Here is a 15249-nt window from a genome sequence, read left to right as displayed (position 1 = left end):
TACGGAATCCAAACTGATCTTCCCCGAGGTCCGCTTCTACCAGTTTTTCCATTCGTCTGTAGAGAATACGCGTTAGTATTTTGCAGCTGTGACTTATTAAACTGATAGTTCGGTAATTTTCACAGCTGTCAACAACTGTTCTCTTTGGGTTTGGAATTATTATATTCTTCTTGAAGTCTGAGGGTATTTCGCCTGTCTTATACATGAGATGGTAGAGTTTTGTCAGGACTGGCACTCCTAATGCCGTCAGTAGTTCTGATGGAATGTTGTCTACGCCCGGGGCCTTGTTTCGACTCGCGCCTTTCAGTGCTCTGTCAAACTCTTCACGCAGCATCGTATCTCCCATTTCATCTTCATCTACATCCTCTTCCATTTTCATAATATTGTCCTCAAGTACATCGCCCTTGTATAGACTATATACTACTTCCAGCTTTCTGCTTTCCCTTCTTTGCTTAGAAGTGTGTTTCCATCTGAGCTCTTGATATTCATACAAGTGGCTCTCTTTTCTCCAAAGGTCTCTTTAATTTTCCTGTAGGCAGTATCTATCTTGCCCCTCGTGAGATAAGCCTCTACTTCCTTACATTTGTCCTCTAGCCATCCCTGCTTAGCCATTTTGCACTTCCTGTCGATTCCATTTTTGAGACATTTGTATTCCTTTTTGCCTGCTTCATGTACTCATTTTTATATTTTCTCTTTTCATCAATTAAATTCAAAGCCCGCATCTCGTGGTCGTGCGGTAGCGTTCTCGCTTCCCACGCCCGGGTGCGATTCCCGGCGGGGTCAGGGATTTTCTCTGCCTCGTGATGGCTGGGTGTTGTGTGCTGTCCTTAGGTTAGTTAGGTTTAAGTAGTTATAAGTTCTAGGGGACTGATGACCATAGATGTTAAGTCCCATAGTGCTCAGAGCCATTTGAACCATTTGAATTAAATTCAATATTTCATCCGTTACCCAAGGATTTCTACCAGCCCTTGTCATTTTACCTACATGAACCTGTGCTTCCTTCATTACTTCATCCCTCAAAGCTACACATTCTTCTTCTACTGTATTTCATAGCCGGATTCCTGACAATTGTTCATGTATGCTCTCCCAGAAACGCTGTACAACCACTGGTTTAGTCAGTTTATCCATGTCCCGTCTCCTCAAATTCCCACCTTTTTGCAGTTTCTTACAATTTAAAACCTGTTTCCTAAGTCTCTGTCTTACCAATATATAATCTATCAGTAACCTTTCAGTATCTCCAGGCTTCTTCCATGTATACAACCTACTTTTATTATTCTGATACATCTCCAGGATTCTTCCATGTATACAACCAAGTGTGAGCTATGATTAAATTATGCTCTGTGCAAAATTCTATCAGAAGGCTTCCTCTTTCATTTCTTACCCTCAATACATATTCACCTATGTTTCCTTCTCTCCCTTTTCCTACTCTCGAATTCCAATCACCCATGACTATTAAATCTTCGTCTCCCTTCACTACCTGAATAATTTCTTTTATGTCATCATACATCATATAAACTTGTACTGCTGTAGCAGGCGTGGGCTTCGTGTCCATCTTGGCCACAATAATGCGTTCACTATGTTGTTTGTAGTAGCTTACCCGCACTCCTATTTTTTTTATTCATTATTAAACTTACTCCTGCATTATCCCTATTTGATTTTGTGTTTATAACCCTGTATTCACCTGACCAAAAGTCTTGTTCCTCCTGCCACCGAACTTCATTAATACCTACTATATCTAACTTTAACCTATCCAAATCCCTTTTCAAATTTTCTAACCTACCTGCCCGATTAAGGGATCTGACATCCACGCTCCGATCCGTAGAACGCCAGTTTTCTTTCTCTTGATAACAACGTCCTCTGGAGTAGTCTCCGCCCGGAGATCCGAATGGGGGACTATTTTACCTCCGGAATATTTTACCCAAGAGGACGCCATCATCATTTTACGATACAGTAAAGCTGCATGCCCTCGGGATAAATTACGGCTGTAGTTTCCCCTTTCTTTCAGCCGTTCGCAGTACCAGCACAGCAAGGCCGTTTTGGTTAGTTACAAGGCCAGATCAGTCAATCATCCAGACTGTTGCCCCTGCAACTACTGAAAAGGCTGCTTCCCCTCTCCAGGAACCACACGTTTGTCTGGCCTCTCAACAGACACCCCTCCATTGTGGTTTCACCTACGGTACGGCCATCTGTATCGCTGATGCACGCAAGCCTCCCCACCGACGGCAAGGTCCAGGGTCTATGGTTCATGGGGCGGGGGGGGGGATGTTAACTCCCGAGGCTGCTTTTCTGTGACGTGTACAGAGAAGAGAGGTCTCTGGGACCCCTGCGTTTCAACCGAGGCGCTAATCATTGAAATTTTTGATATAAATTATAAAACATTTGTTTTCAGTATTATTTAAGTGTCATTTGGATACTCCTTGTAGAATTTATTGCACTAAATATAGCCAGCAGTATTTTAGTTTTATCGCACGAAATCACATACTTCCGTGCTGTTTCTTAAATAGTACACATAAAGTAACTTTTGGAGAACGGAATTTTACGTTCTCAAAAATTTTACTCTCATAAAACAACTTTCCAGTGTTTAAACTTGCATGTAAACATTGCAGTACAAAATTGACATTCATTTCTGTGAACTACATTTTTATCACCACACATAGCACATCGTTTAATTTTAGTTAACACTTTAAGTAGTTTATTGAAGAAACAGAAATGTCCACATCGTAGGTGTCCTGAAGCTCTTCCTCTAATTGATACTTCGCCGTCAGAACTGTAACCACTGGCTTTTTTCTAAATCATCCCCTTTTTCGCCTATTTCTTGATCTACATCATTAACTTCATGAAACATCCACAGACTAACAACTTCTTTAAAGAATATATCGTTAAAAGTCACAAATATCTGCGAGCACAGTTTGCACTATAGTGAAAAAAGCAGGTACGTAATGTACGAGGCTCTGTCTAGTAACCCCAACTACTGTCCATAGCATTTGCCTTCAACAAACACAGAAGGGGATAATGCCACCGACAGCAAAAAATTGTAGTGTTTGCGAGTTAAGAAGGGTAGAGAGAATATAGGAGCATTCCGCCAAAACCGGCCCTGGAGAGTGAGTTCTAAATTTTTCTCGTGATCTGAGTGACAGCACCTCTTGAGTTAACGGTCAAGGAAGTCAGGGAACAGACACCCCCTTCCCATCGAAGAAAAGGAATGATCAAAACTAACGGCTCTTCCACATACTATCAGGGCGACTGCATAACGTGAAGCACCATAGAACATGACCTCGTTATTACACTACATGAAGTCCCTAAATATGTGGCAAGTTTAATGAACATTATACATTCAGCTGCAAGTGTAGGTATCCGGTTTCTTTCATTTTTACACTAGAGTTCTCTCCTACTTCTTTTTTCGTATCAAGAATGCGGCCAATAACTGTTACGAAATAATGCATGTCAGAAAACTTCGTTCATGTCCTCCCCCTTCACAAGTACGTATCCCTCCCTTTTTCCCGGTTCTTTTATGTGGTTCTCTTTCTGTCTCCCTCTTCTGTCTTTGTCTTTTCTTTACACACACACACACACACACACACACACACACGGAGAGAGAGAGAGAGAGAGGTTGTCACGTAGCAAGCAGTTCGTGTAGGGATCGCAGACGGCCACACGATCAGGACGTTGGCCGGTAGCGCGCGGCGTCTCATCGCGCATGAGTGCTCCGCTCGCGGCTAGCGGCCTGATGGACGTCGGAGCAGTGGAGCGTGCACTGCTGCCTGATTGGTCGCGGCAGGAGGACGTCACACCCAGCCGCCAGAAGCTGTGCGTGGAGAGGGAGTCTGACGGTGAGCACAGTGTGCGAAACCTCTGCTTATACGATATCGCCGGCCGGTGTGGCCAAGCGGTTCTAGGCGCTTCAGTTTTGAACCGCGCGACCGCTACGGTCGCAGGTTCGAATCCTGCCTCGGGCATGGATGTGTGTGATGTCCTTAGCTTAGTTAGGTTTAAGTAGTTCTAAGTTCTAGGGGACTGATGACCTCAGATGTTAAGTCCCATAGTGCTCAGAGCCATTTTATACGATATTACCGTGCCTGTGATAGTTTGATCACGATTCCAAAGGAACAGGCACTGTGGCGACCACAGCCGTTATAAATACAAAAAAAAAAAATTTATTCGCATTTGAGAATAAGGACAACAATCAGCTATAAAAGGGAATGACGGCAATGAACAAATTTTCACTGTCGTCATTCCAATCTACAGCTGATGCTTGTCCTCATCCGCAACTGTGAATACATTTAATGTGCATCTGCTTATCGTTGACACCAAACGATCCGAGTCTGACGAAGAGACTAGACAACAAACATTCAGACCAACTGCGTGAATCGTTATCAGTTTAACACATCTCGATTAACACTGAGATGACAAAAGTTATGCCGGCCGCGGTGGCCGAGCAGTTTTAGGCACTTCAGTCCGGAACCGTGCGACTGCTACCGTCGCAGGTTCGAATCCGGCATCGGGCATGAATGTGTGTGATGTCCTCAGGTTAGTTAGGTTTAAGTAATTCTAAGTTCTAGGGGCCGGCCGCGGTGGTCTCGCGGTTCTAGGCGCGCAGTCCGGAACCGTGGGACTGCTACGGTCGCAGGTTCGAATCCTGCCTCGGGCATGGATGTGTGTGATGTCCTTAGGTTAGTTAGGTTTAAGTAGTTCTAAGTTCTAGGGGACTGATAACCACAGCAGTTGAGTCCCATAGTGCTCAGAGCCATTTGAACCATTTTTTTAAGTTCTAGGGGACTGATGACCTCAGTTGTTAAGTCCCATAGTGCTCAGTCATATGAACCATTTTGAACCATTTGAACAAAAGTTATGCGATATCGATAAGCATATAAACTGGTGGCTGTAGCATCGCGTACGCAAAGTATAAAAGAGCAGTACATTGGCGGAGCTGTTATTTGTACATAGGTGATACATGTGAAAAGGTTTCCGGCGTCATAATGGCCACACGACGTGAATTAAGACTTTGAACCTGGAGTAGTAGTTGGAACTAGACAAATTGGACATTCCGTTTCTCAAATCGTTAGGGAACTCAGTATTCCGAGATCCAGTTTCAAGAGTTGGCCAAGAACAACAGATTTCAGGCATTACCTCTCACCAATGACAACGCCATGGCCGACGGCCTTCAGTTATCCATCGAGAGCAACGGCTTTAGCGTAGTATTGTCAGTGCTGGTAAACAAGCTACATAGTGTGGGATGTACAGTGAACGTAACCTTAGGAGATGGTTCAAATGGCTCTGAGCACTATGGGACTCAACATCTTAGGTCATAAGTCCCCTAGAACTTAGAACTACTTAAACCTAACTAACCTAAGGACATCACACACACCCATGCACGAGGCAGGATTCGAACCTGCGACCGTAGCAGTCCCGCGGTTCCGGACTGCAGCGCCAGAACCGCTAGACCACCGCGGCCGGCAACCTTAGGAGACTGCGGCTAAATTTGGCGTTATTGAGCTCTGAAAGCAGAGGCTGAGTCGAGTGCCTTTGCTTACAGCGTGACATCGCCTGCAGGCCTCTCTTAGGCCCGTGATCATATCTTTGGATCCTTAACGACTTGAGAAACGTTGCCCGTTCAGATGAGTCCCCAGTTTAGTTGCTCATGGTACAGTTCGAGTGTGGCGCCGTCCCCACAAGCCATAGACTCAGACTGTCAACAAGGCACTGTGCAAGATCATGGTGGCTCCATATTGGTGTAGGCTGTGTTTACTTAGATTGGACTGGGTCCTCTGGTAAAACTCAACCGATCATTGACTAGAAAGGGTTATGTTTGGCTACTTACAGACCATGTGCAACCATTCACGAATTTCATGTTGCTAAATAAAGATCTATTTTTGTCTTTTTTTTTTTAATTAACGACAGTGCATCACATCAGCTAACCACAAGTGTTCGCATTGGTTTGAAGAACTTTCTGGAAAATTCGAGCTAATGATTGCGCCATGCAGATCGTCCAATATGAATCCCATCGAACATTAAAGGGACATAATCGAGGGTTCAACTCTTGGACAAAATCCTGTACCGGCAACACTTCCACAATTACGTACTTTCATACAGGCAGCAAAACTCCATATTTCTGTGGTTCACTTCCAAGGTTTTTTGAGTCCATGCCACGTCGAGTTGCTGCAGTATGCCTGACACGAGGATATCCGACACGAAATGAGGAAACTTTCCAATCTCTGTCTTCTCCTATGGTTTTTACCCTCTACAGCTTCCTCCAGTACCATGGAATTACTTCCCTGACGTCTTAACAGATGTCTTGTCATTCTTGTCTTTGTTTTCCACTATTCCTTTCCTCTTCTATTCTGCGCAGGACTTCCCCATGCCTTACCTTATCAGTCCACCTGATTTGCCACATTCGTCTGTAGCGCCTCATCTAAAATGTTTTGATTATTTTCGGTTCCGTGTTTCCCACAGTCCATGTTTCACTACCATGCAATGCTGTGTTCCACGTTCATTCTCAGAAATTTCTTCCTCTAATTATGGCCTATGTTTGATATATTCTTATTCCCCAGGAAAACCCTTTTTGGCAGTGCTTTTGACGTCCTAATTGCACCGTCCGTCGTTGGATATTTTGCTGCCTAAGTAGCAGAATTCTTGAACTTCATCCACTTCGCGACTATCAATACTGATGTTAAGTTTCTCATTGTTCTCACTTCTGCTTCTTGACATTACTTTCGTATTTCTTCGATTTACACTCAATCCATATTCTGTACTCATCAGATTGTTCATTCCATTCAGCAGATCATGTAATTCTTCTTCACGTTCACTGGGAGTAGCAATGTCATCACCGAATCCTATGATTGGTATCCTGTCCCCTTGAATTTTAATCCCACTCATGAACCATTCTTTTGTTTCCATCGTTGCTTCTTTACCTTTCCTAAAGCCAAACTGATCGTCATCTAATGCATCCCCAATTTTCTTACCACTCCTCTGTGTATTATTATTGTCAGCTAATGGAACGCATGAGCCTTTAAGCTGATCGAACAATAATTCTCACACTTGTCAGCTCTTGCTGTCTTCGGAAATGTGTATGATATGCGAAAGTCAGATGGTATATCGCCAGACTCATAAATTCTACACACCAACATGATGAGTCGTTTTGTGATTGAATGTTATCTATCACTTTTGCCTTACTGATCTTAAGTCTTCGGAAGCTCTTAAATTATGATTATATTACTGGGCCTCTATCTCTTCTACATCGACTTTCGCTTCTTCTTCGACCACATCACACAAATCTCTCCCTCATACGTCTCCCCCCACCCGCCCCCCTCCCCGTGGACTCTTTCCACGTATCTGCTCTCATCTCTGCATTTAATAGCGGAAGTTCCGTGGCAATCTTAATTTTGGCCTCCTTTCTTTTAATTTCACTTAAGGCTGTTCTATATTTTCTATTTGATATGTCAGTGCTTCCTAAACATCGGTTCTTTTTCGTTTTCTTCACATTTTTCATACATCTTCCATTTCGTAGTGCGTTATCCTTCTGGTGATATTGCAATCACTTTTACATAGTCAACTGCCCCTTGCAATCCCCTACCGGAGACCCGAATCGGGAACTATTCCGTAATCTTTTGCCAATGGAGAGATCATAATGACATTTTTTAATTACAGGCCATATTTCCTGCGGATACACATTATGTGTCTATAATGCAGTGGTTTCCATTGCCTTCTACATCCTCATGCCATCGACCATTGCCGATTCGACCGCCTTTTGTGGCAGTTTCCCACCCCAAGAGCAAGAGAGTGCGAAGAAACTCTGCCCCCTCCTCCAACCTCTTTGACAAGGTCGTTGGCAGAATGAGGGTGACTTCTTATGCTGGAAATCTTCGGCCGTCATTTTCTCAGTGTCTCATCAATACTGAAATAATATTCCATAATCTTTCAGCCGTACAACCTAGATATCAGTGTCTCTTCTTTGGATGTTTCGCCTGATTACCGTACAGCAATCTTCAAGGTCATCAAACGAAATATGGGAGAGTAAATATTGATATCAAGATAGTACGCCCGAAAGATGATGGGATATTATGTCCGAATACTGAAAGAATTTTAGAGTTATGAGAGGTTTCTTTATGTACGTGAAAAAGAAAGTCACTGTCCCAGGCAAACAGATTTTTGTCATCTTCTGCAGAGATAGTTGTATAATAATGGACTAATTCATAATCTCATAAATCTGTTGCATCTATATTTACGTCTCTATTCCACGAACCACCTTCAGGCAGAGCGTACACTTAACCACTACGACTTACGTCTTATGCCGAAGTAATTGCGAATGCTATGCGATGCGAACCACTGAGTGAGTTCGAATTAATCTCATGTTTACGTCACGATCATTTCGCGGAATTACATGGCAGTCACATGATGCCTGTCTCTTCTTGTGAAGTAGGCTTTCAGAAAACCAACCGGAAAATCCTCCGCAACCCGCTACGCCTCTCTTTCTGCTCCTGATCACTCTGTTATATGAGATTCTCCGCGATGTTCCCACACATTCAGAGACGAAAGGTGCTATTCTTCGGTGGTTGTTGATGATTTATTATCTTACTCGGTAAGAGTCCCTCATTAACAAACAACACCGAAGAATGAATCGAATTTCTAACCCCCCATAGTTTTAGCAATATGGACACGGACACATTTCGCAGTCGCGACAGCAGAGATGGCAGCAAACATATCACATGGTGTAGAACGTAGGTCTGCTACATGAATTTAATATCCGGCCCGGCGACTGCATCGGCAGTTCGCGGCGTTTCCTCTGCAAGACCCACAGATCCACAGAACACAGCCACTACATATCAACAATACCATCAGCGAACCCGACGCAGAAAATTTCACTACAGTGGAACATTCCTCAGACCTCACCCACATTTCACTGGTCAACGAGCAGTTGGCGACTCATTCACGGCAGAATAAGTCCAATTCCAGCCCCAGACGGAGGGACACAACTGGTGACAAATTAGATGCTCTAACAACTGCAGTACATCGCTATAGTGAATATTTCAGACGGATTCAACACAGTTCAGGGATATGGAGTCCTCCAAAGGAAGGTAAGCACGCAGAGGTCGTGGCATTTATCAAACGTGAGAAGGAGCCATAATCCTTCAAGGATTACCGCCCAGGAGTTTCCTTACCAATTATTTGAGCGGCTGTACCTAAGAGAATGCAGTGACACATCCAGAATGGTCAGTTTCTCCTCAGTTTCAAATACGTTGCCTAGTCGACAAGCATCAACGGAAGCGACTTTCAGAAAACACCCTCCCAAGCGAATGCTGCCATTCGCAGAGCACAAACGGCTGCATTTGGAGTAGTACTGCTATCAGGAAGCTTCCACTGATGACTAATGGTGTCACTTCTAGGATGATCATCGTATACGAATAAGGTGGCAGCCTGGAGAGAGGTCTCCTGTTTTGAAGATGCCCAGCAGGGCATAGTGAGGTATGGTGTGGAGTGCCATCAGGTATGACTTCATGTGACGCCTAGCAATCACTGAAGGAATTTTCTTATCTTGAGAGTACTTAAGAGCCATCTGTTTTATTTCTAAAAATCCATTCAACAACCAACATTGCATAAAAATTTTCTTCATTTAAGAGAACTGATTTCAACAGACTTGATGTCTCATCTTCAGTTTTAAAATCTTTTTCTGTAAAACATGTTCATTCTACGCTAACCTCACACACGAAATGTCAAGTGGGTAAAACTCACCACATTATAAAATATTTGCTATCGCTAAAGTGTTTCAAATTCTTTTATAAACATAAAGTACCTTGTGTCGAAGGCCATGTGCTTGAACATATTGCTCGCAGACGCTTCTTACCTCATACAAACACGGTACACAATAGCACATCTGTTTACATACGCTGAAGGAATTGTTACACTGAAACGGTACGTCAATGGCATCCTGCAGTCTCACGTGTTACTTTCCAAGTGACAGTATCGTGGAGCCATTATGTAACAGGACTATGCTTGTCCACATATGTCACAAATCTGTCTGAACTTTCTGCATGATGATGAAGTACTCCCATGGCCAGCAAGTTCCCCATATCTGTCCCTGATAGAACATCCTTGGCACCGGCTCCGACGTCAGCTCCACCCAGTGCCATATCCAGGATATCGAGGACGAGCTACAATAGTTGTTACGTTTTATTACTGCCTTCCCAACCGGTTCAATGAGTGCATCCAGGTCGGAGGGGATGCAACATCATACTGATATCTGGGCTCATTTTGCCAAAATCTTTGTAAGTTTAACAAGATATTGTAATTACTGAAATAACATCGCCTGCCGAGTCAACCCGTGACGTTTCGTTTCTTCCTCCCCTTTTGGATGCTCCACGTTCTTCTCAGGCAATCAATCTGGAACCGCGCGACCGCTACGGTCGCAGTTTCGTATCCTGCCTCGGGCATGGATGTGTGTGATGCCCTTACGTTAGTTAGTTTTAAGTAGTCCTAAGTTGTCGGGGACTGATGACCTCAGATGTTAAGTGCCATAGTGCTCAGAGCCATTTGAACCTTTTTTTCTCAGGCAGTATATACTGCTGTGCTCTTGTCTGTTCCAGAACATTTTCGTATTCCCTTTTTTCGTTGAACAACTGCAATATTTCTTCCGTTACTCAAGGTTTCTTTGCAACTGTACATATATTTATCTGTGTAACCTTTATTATTTACAGTTTCGGGGGCATTCATTCTTATTTAGCTGTTGGATTTGTTATCGCAGTATCTACAGCCTTAGAGGACTTCAAACGTACGTCATGTTCCTTCAATACCCATTATGTCACCTATCTTCACATTCTCCTTGACGATTCTCTGAAACTTCAGGCCGTTTTTATTCGTTTCTAAAATGTGATCTGAACCCGTATCTGCTCCTGGGTGCTCCTTACAGTACAATACCATATTTCGTAATTTCTGTCTGAGTGTGATCTAATCCAGCTGTAGTCTTCCCATGCCTCCAGACTTTTTGGAAGTATACGACCTTCTCTTGTTATTCTTGAACAGTTTATGTACTGTTAGTACTTGAAATTTATTGGAGAACTGAAGAAGACATTCGCCTTACACATCTCTACTTCGTAACCTATTTTATGTCGTAAATCTATTTCTGCCCCCAGTACAGCGTTCAAGCACTCCACTAAATCTGACTTTAATCATATGTTGTATGGAACTCACGTTGCGTGAGGTTTTCGTAGTATGTAACCCAGTTGCTACCGCAAAAAAGCCGGCCGGAGTATCCGAGCGGTTATAGGCGCTACAGTCTGGAACCGCGCGACCGCTACGGTCGCAGGTTCGAATCCTGCCTCGGGCATGGACGTGTGTGATGTGCTTAGGTAAGTTAGGTTTAAGTAGTTCTAAGTTCTAGGGGACTGATGACCTCAGCAGCTAAGTCCCTTAGTGCTCAGAGCCATTTGAATCATTTGAACCGCAAAAAAAAAAAAAAAAAAAAAAAAAAAAAAAAAAAAAACGTGTGACTGAAGTCGGTGAAATGACTCTGAGCACTATGGGACTTTACGTCTAAGGTCATCAGTTTCCTAGATCTTAGAACTACTTAAACCTAACTAACCTAAGGACATCACACACATCCATGCCCGAGGCAGGATTCGTGGTTCCAGACTGAAGCGCCTAGAAGCGCTCGGCCACCCCGGCCGGCACTGAGGTCGGAAAACTTAACTAAGGCATTACGCTTTTATTATACTGTACATCAGCAGTGGCTCAGCTGTTTCTCCCAGTACGTTCTTCTCCAAACAAAATAACTATTTACATAGACTGTTATCCTTCCGTGAACAAATCTGTACCGAGCGAGGTGGCGCAGTGGTTAGCGCACTGGACTCGCATTCGGGAGGACGACGGTTCAATCCCGTCTCCGGCCATCCTGATTTAGGTTTTCCGTGATTTCCCTAAATCGTTTCAGGCAAATGCCGGGATGGTTCCTTTGAAAGGGCACGGCCGATTTCCTTCCCAATCCTTCCCTAACCCGAGCTTGCGCTCCGTCTCTAATGACCTCGCTGCCGACGGGACGTTAAACACTAACCACCACCACAAAGCTGTAAGTTCGAAAAATAGATATTCGTTAAAGTTTAAGTATAGTAACAAGAAGTAGTTAGCATATCCAGTCCTTCGAACGATACTTACGCGGGACCATTGTAATTCACAGTAAACGTTTTTGGATTGTCAGAACATTAATCTTGATTGATTAGCTTCACAAAATATAACTTATGATACTATGGATAGATGTAAGCAAGTTCTATCCGATTTTTCGCATTTCTTTCACGAACGTCTTAGAACATTCAGATAACAAAAGTTTATTTGGGCGTTCTCATGTCGGTTTGTGTGTATTGTTTTAGTTATTCGTAATTATAATTCCAGCCTACTAGCCGTCATCAATTGGAAATTAAGTTCGTTAGCAAATATAAAAGATAAACAGAGATCTTTATGTGCATGTAAATATTCAAATTCGTGTTTGCAATCACGTAAAGACCTCCCATGTTTTTTTTTACAGGTGAAGGTGCACTTTATTGACACTACAGGATGGCCCAAAGGCCTAAATGGGAGTTGCTAATTAATGAAATACTGCGCTCAAAGCAGATAACATCATACCGTACACAGAGGCAGGTTTATAGAATGCCCGAAAGATAAGCAGTTATTTGTTTCCTTATTTGCTTCAGAAGCACGCGGAAACCACTTCGCAAATGAATTTGTCATTGAGTCTGAATTCTATTTATTTTACATTGACTGATACTTATATGCACGCAGAACCGTATCGAGTGTATGGTGAGATAGGACCCAGCCACAAGTGCAAACACAGAGAGGCCGCGAAATCTGAATAAAAGAAATGGAGTTTAAACATTAACTGGGAGAGGTACTCCGGTCCTCCTAGCCATTGTGTCCCTGTCTTCTGCCAACGGGAGGAACCAATTCCTTCGGTCGGAGTCAGTAAAGACATGGTGTAGTCATAATGTCTTCCTACAGTGCGATTTCGTCCAAGCAGCATGATGAAGAAAGTACTACTATCGAACAGACGTCCATTGGCAACATGGTTAAATGTGGCAATCCAGCGCTTGTTTCACGCAGCTGCCGCCTATACTGCTCGCTCGTCTTCAACAACTGAGCTCTTGCTACCACTTCGCTACAGTATTACAGGATCTCAAACGTTGGCGAAATAGATATGCTGTGAGACTGAAGAAATTCGATTTCGTTTCAGCTACAACGCTTTTAAGTATTTAGCAGAATAATAAGTTCAATGGGAAAAAGATCTTACACTCTTCAAAACATTTCATCTGACTTTAATTTCCTGTCAGGACCTCCTTAAAAGAAGGTCTGTGTCTTACCTGGACAAATGTGCAGCTGATTTTGGTGCCAAATATAGCAGGAGGTACTGACACAATATAGCTATTTAAAGTAAGAGCTGGTTTTAAGTTTTATTTGAAAAAGAGTACATTCAAAGCATTGAAACGGATCATATAGATAGATACTTTGAAGGTTCTTCAAAGAATGGGTTAAGAGACGCCTATCCAAATTTGCCAGGGACGGCAGTAACTTAGTGGAAAGCAGACTTTTAACTCAAACATCTTGGCCATAGAATACGTCACAGCTGTTAAATTTGACTCCAAAGTTCAATGATCCCTCTGCACTTAAAATAAAGAAATGCAGAGGATGATTATAATAGAAACACTATTCTTGAAAGGGATTTGCCTCAACTCTTAATTTGGCCCCTTTTGTTCTCTCTGGTAAGTAATGTATGACACTATCCGTAATTTATAAGTAATGAATAAAGTATGTTGTTATTGTTAGTATTATTGTTATTATTATGATTATGCTTTGCCTATGAGCTCTGTTGGATCACACAGTGCTTTGAGATTCGTTTTGCCATTCTTCCATACGGCTCTCACTCTCTATCCATACGCTTTTTTTTCTTTCTTCAGTTCAATTGGTTCCAGCTTCTTCGGAACCTCATTCTTCTCAACAGTTTATCTTTCGGCTGAACAGATTCTTGTGTACTACTTCCACTTCTTCTGCCTGGAATTTCTCAAGATCTTTGGTATATTATTTAATTTTCCACTGTGTGCCATTAACTTGTGTTTAAGCCTTGTTGTTGGCAGTCTTGAAACATGTCTAAAAAACTAAAAATCTCGTTTTTCGATGTCTGTGGCCAAGTTTGACAATTTCTCTCCCTCTTTACAGGATCTCTCTTTCTTTAGGTCCTCCGTTTTGTGGAGGCTAAAAATTTTCCTTGGAATTCGTTCTTCTTCGTTCGGTCTCACGTATACAGCTTCATTACGTACTGTCTGATCTAGGATGTGCACTTTTAGGTCGTAGATATCATGCGTTCTCCTGCACGCTCTCTTGAGCTTTTGTAATCAAACTCTTAGTGCTTCCTTTACTAGCCTCGTTTGTTCTATGATCTCACCGACATACTTGAAGTACTGTTTGACCCTTGACCCTTTTGATTTCCCGTATTTCGCGTGTAATTTCTGAATGTCAAATTTAGTTTACATGCTTTCTTCTCTTTCTTTCCTTTTTTCACAGAGACACGTAGGTTATCCTTTCCATTCCATTCTTTGGGGAATTCAATCTCATTAATGAGATTTCACTATCCACAAGTGTCGCTAAATTGCTGCAAAATCTAAGCAATAGACATTTTGATCTGTGTTCGTCCAGGCAGAGTGGGTTACCCAGCGATTTGGAGCTATATTTCCCGCATTCCATAAGGGCTTTGTCTAACATGAGATCGAAGTGTGTGGTAACAGTCCATCTCCTTGGCGAACATCTGTTTTAGTTTCAAACGGATCTGATATTTCGCACCCTTGATTGTTGTCTCCGTGAGTGTTTGGCTAATGAGGCTTAATGTATTTCGGTCTAGTCCCTGCCCATGTAAGATATCAAAAGTGACTATCAGTCAGTCAATTCATGTCTCCACGAAAATGTAAATGACTCAGCTGTTTCATCTTGTCTTATTATTTCAGTATTGTTTTCAGGTTGAAGATATGCTCCTCTCACGACCACCTCAGTAGAATACTCAGTAGGTATTCGCCTCTGAAGATAACATGGTGAGAATACGTTGCATGTGACTTGAAGGAGAAGTATCACTCGGTAGTTATTCACGGCTGTGCGGTAACTTCTCTTATGGAGAGGGTGGATGAGAGCTGTGAACCATTCTTCTAGAACTTTTTCTGTCTGCCTAATACCCTTGTTGATTTGTGTAAGCATCTCAGCCATGCTTCGTTACTTCTGCCAAGATGC

General features: G+C 42.8%; 1 protein-coding gene and 1 non-coding gene across 2 annotated transcripts in view; one reads left to right on the top strand and one right to left on the bottom strand.

The window, feature by feature from the left end:
• LOC126195185 (uncharacterized) overlaps positions 1–15249 on the bottom strand; it is a 600884-nt gene that overhangs the window by 175392 nt on the left and 410243 nt on the right. The gene's annotated exons all lie outside the window — the stretch shown is intronic.
• Positions 11807–11879, top strand: Trnaa-cgc (transfer RNA alanine (anticodon CGC)). Its single transcript has one exon. It is a non-coding gene; the product is annotated as a tRNA-Ala (tRNA).

The sequence above is a fragment of the Schistocerca nitens genome, chromosome 7, assembly GCF_023898315.1.
Source record: "Schistocerca nitens isolate TAMUIC-IGC-003100 chromosome 7, iqSchNite1.1, whole genome shotgun sequence".
In the NCBI taxonomy this organism is placed as follows: domain Eukaryota; kingdom Metazoa; phylum Arthropoda; class Insecta; order Orthoptera; family Acrididae; genus Schistocerca; species Schistocerca nitens.
Note: the sequence above shows the minus strand (reverse complement) of the source record. Positions and strands in the feature narration are given on the sequence as shown.